The sequence below is a fragment of the Vitis riparia genome, chromosome 18 (assembly GCF_004353265.1).
Source record: "Vitis riparia cultivar Riparia Gloire de Montpellier isolate 1030 chromosome 18, EGFV_Vit.rip_1.0, whole genome shotgun sequence".
Classification (NCBI taxonomy): Eukaryota; Viridiplantae; Streptophyta; class Magnoliopsida; order Vitales; family Vitaceae; genus Vitis; species Vitis riparia.
In genome coordinates, this window is record NC_048448.1 from 25,271,733 (window position 1) to 25,276,662 (window position 4,930).

Sequence of the window (4,930 nt, forward strand, 5' to 3'; positions counted from 1 at the left end):
TTATAACATTACTTAAATTCTAATTATTCATAGCCTAAAGCTATGAAGAAAAAGTTAGTAAATTAGTAATTGTTAAAACTTGTATAGCTGGAAGCTATATGAAAAAAAAAATATTATAAACTTGTATTATATAGCTAAAAGTTATATAAATATTATTATTCATAACCTAAAGTTATGAAAATGAGAAAATTAACATTTTTTGTACTAATCAAAGGTATGCCAAAGTTATTAATATATACTTTCTTATAGCTAGAAGCTATAGAGAACAAAATTATCAACTAACAATTTTGTACAACTTTATGAAATTCATATAACCAAAAGTTATAATGAAATATATTATAGCCTGAAACTATGATAACAAGCATATAGATAATATTATCAAAAGATTAATATTTTGTACATCGAACTATGCAAATAGGCAAGTGCTTGATAATTTTTTTGTGAACTCCTATTATTAGAGGTTATATAGTCATTAGTAAAAAGATTTACATATAGATGTGGAATTTTGGATTGCATGAAAGTATGATATTTATACTTAATATTCTTGTGTTAGAGGTGATATTTTAGAATATATATATTTTTTTATTCTAGTTTTTTAATACACAATAATCATTTGATATAACAGTTGAAATTTTCCAATATCTTATGTAAAATATGCTTGTTTCATATTGAAAGTTGAGATTTTTGAATAGCATATGTACTTATATCTTGAAAATTCTAGATAACATCTTTTATTTGGATTTATTTGTTAAGAATTTAATAATGAAATCATGTGTTGAAAATTTTGATTATTTGTTTTGGATACATATCAAATATATGAATTGGTCATATGATTAATAATTTGATTTTGCATGTTAATTTTCTTTAAGACATGTTTTTATGACTGAAAAAATTTGAATTATATAAAATAACATATATCATTGCATGTTGTTACATATGATATTTTTATTAATGTAGTAATTTCATTATCCAAGAATAATTTTGAAATTACAATAGATTCAACTATTGTTTTTAATATATTATGTTATATCTTTACATATATATTTAGATGAATTCATAGTGTTTCAATTAAAGTTTTGAGACAACAAGATGCTTTAAATCATGATATGTTCTCTTGAAATTTTGATTTATGAATTAATTTTTGCACATTGATTTAGATCATAATAATATTTGAATAAAAATTATTGATCTATCATTGCAATTAGTCTGATGATTGAAATACTTCCTAGTTATCTCATGTATAAATTGCTCCACACTTATAAAATCAAATGTGTGAGATATTTAAGAAATATATAACTTTAAATTATCTTTTTCATATTTGTTTTGTTGTGTTGTATATGCTCTCATTGCTTTTACACGACTTACTAAGCTAAGTCATCATCGATGACTAATAATTTTTTGTTGATTTTAACTTTTCCTCTATGATAATATTTCTTCAACTCTATAAAGGTAAGGTCTTTATGACTTCTTATTTTGATGAAACTCTTGTCTCATTAATTGCACAACATTGATGACAAATAATGGTAATACTATATCAGGTGATAGAAACTTCATTAAAGGCTCCAAAAGAGTTTATACTATGTACTAGTAGTATTTGATTCCATGTGAATGACACTTTATATGATGCTAGATCCAAAAAAATCTTGTAAGACCAACTTGGTCCCACGGGGTAAACGATGATACATTAATTTTTTTGTAAAGTCATATGGACGTATGTACATTATAAAACCATAAGTTTTTATCTAGTGACTAGTCTACCTATACACTTCAAAGGTAGAATGACATATTGTGCATATTATCATTTTAATGAGACAATTTTCCCACCATTATGGGGAGAAGAGCTAGTTCTAGATGAATGAAGTGAAATTATTTAGAATGCATTAACTTTGACTTATCTTGATCCTCGTACTTATTAATGTGAACTGGAGGTTCAAAATATGATTTATTCACAAGGACTTGCAAATCAACTACCAAATGTTTTCATTAATGCAAAGAAAGTGACAAAATCATTTTCACTGACCTAGAATATTCCAATACGAATTGATGTCCCCAAAGGACAATTAAATAATGTGTTGATATCCTTAAAGAATGATTAAATAATGAGTTGATGTCCCTGAAGGATGATTAAATAATTAGTTGATGTCCTTAAAGAACGATTAAATAATGAGTTGATATCCTTGAAGGACAATTAAATAATGGGTCTAAGTCACACTTGAAGCGTGACGGACCCTGAAGAGGCAAATACATTCCCTAGAAGAGGAAAATACAAGGAAAGATATATGAAAAGATGGCACTCTTGAAGAAGTTGCATCTAAAATGGGTTATTAAAATGACTGATCAGTATTAAGTAGCGCTTGAAGAGGTATAGTTTAAACAAGTAGCCCTATGAGAGGCATATATTATACGGTTTACTCTTGAAAAGGTACAAGTACCTGATAATGATGAGATCTCAATTATCTACTTACATATGGAGAAAAATGAAATTGAAATACTCTTATCATTGATAATGTATTTTCTTTCAAAGTGGTCATTGACATCATAAGAAATGATAATGACCATGAACCATAGAGTGGAAGAATGGCAACATAGAAAAGATAAGCCAAAATGGAAAGAATATATCCCGACAAAATTAGACTTACTAGAAAAATGAGAAGCATTTGGACCTATAGTCCAGACGCCTGAAGTTGTCAAGCTTGTTGGATATAAATGAGTATTTATAAGAAAGTGTAATCAGAAAAATGAAATCACGAGACATAAAGTGTTGACTCATAGCTCAAGGTTTCTCACAGAAACTTGGTATTGACTATGAGAAAACATATTCTCCTATGATGGAGGCAACCATATTTAGATATCTAATTTGTTTAGCAATCTCAAAAGGATTGGATTTGCGTCTCATGGATGTTAGTACTACATATTATATGGATCTTTAGGTGGTGACATATATATGAAAATCCCTGAAAGATTTCAAATGACTGAAGCAACTAATTCAGAACATTGTAGCATATACTCAATTAAGCTATAAAGATCCTTGTATCGATTAAGTAGTCCAAAGACATGTGGTACAATCACTTCAATGGATATTTGAAATGGGAAGTATATGTTTATTACCTCATTCGTCTATGCATATTCATTATGTTGAATATTTGTAAATGTTATAGTATATGTGGAATATTTGAATTTTTTTGGAATAGTTGACTATTTGAAAAGTAAATTTGAAATAAAAGATCTTAGAAAACAAAATTTTTGTTTCGACCTGCAGATCAAGTATTTTTCAAATAAAATGTTAGTTTATTAGTCAACATATACAAAGAAAGTCTTTAAGTACTTTCATATGGATAAATCACATCCATTAAGTTTTCCAATGATAGTTCATTTATTTGGAGTGAAAATTGACATCTTTTGTCCTTAATAAAATAATGAAGAACTACTTGGTCTGGAAGTACCATATCTCAGTGTTATTGGTGCATTGATATATCTTGCAAATTTTACATGACCGGATATTATATTCCTTGTTAACTTACTTGCAAGATATAGTTCTACACCAACTTAGAGACATTGGAACAGAATCAAATGTATACCACGATGACATGGGTCTATTTTATTTGAAATGATTAAAATCTTAATTGTTTGAATATGTAGATGTTATCTATCTTTCGGACTCCCACAAAACTCAATCTTAAAAGAGATATGTATTTATCTATGGTGGTACAACAATATCGTGGAGATTAATCAAGCAAATAATGGAAACATGTGGACTATCCTCCATCAGAGGTAATGTTACCAAGTTATATAATGTAGTATGCATTGCACAAATTAAAGAATGACGCATTAAGGGTGATAATATTAAGCATATATCGCCTAATTTTTTTTTTTTACATTCATTAGCTTCAAAAGAGTTATCAAAATGTTGTTCAACGAGTAAGATCAAGTGATAATTTAGTAGATCTATTCATAAAGGCATTGTCAGCTGCAATACTCAAGAAGCTCATTGGAATACATCAACTCAAAGATCTCCATGTTGCGCTACTAGAGAGAATATAAATCATGTCAACATGAGGGGAAACTAATTGATAAGAATATCACTACGCTATACTCTTTTTTATTTCATCCAGATTTTGTCCCACTGGGTTTTACTGGCAAGCTTTTTAACAAGATAGTTGTAATAATTGAAAAGAATATTGTACTCTCTTTATTTCATTAGGTTTTTTCCCATAAGGTTTTTCTTAGGAAGGTTTAATGAGACATATTTTTATGATCATCCAAGGGGGAGTATTATAAAATATGAGATTTTATCGGATTATGGGAACTTGTGGATGATTATCCATATTGATGTATATGTTTTTGTGACTCCCTATAAAAGGGAGAAACCTCTAATAAAAATTTATTTCGTTTTCTTTTTACATTCGATTATACTTTTCTTTGAGGATTTCTGTTTATTAACCATTCTTTTCTTTTCTCATTATTTTATTTTACAATAGGTTTCAATTTATTTATTCATTAAAAAAAGGTTTTATATTTGTTATTTCATTTTCTTTGGTTTTCTTTTGTCTAATAAAGAATGATTTCACATCTTAAACAAATGGGTTGTTGATTTATTATAAGTAAAAATAATTTCAATTTACTGAAAAAATAGATTCTCAATAAAAACCAGATTGTAGTTTTATTATATATAGTAAAAAAAAGATTTCACTTTTGGAGAAGTTCCAAAAATATTTGAGTTTGTTAAACAAGGTAATTTCAGTTTCAAAAAGTTTTCCATTTCTTATTTATTTTTCTTAAAAGGAAATTTATTAATAATAATAATAATAAATAAATGAATAATAGATACTACATCGTTCATGCATTCCCTATAACAAATAAGCTAAGAACCAACAAGATAATGATAATATATATTCACATGGACGACAAATTAAATAAAATAAAATATTTT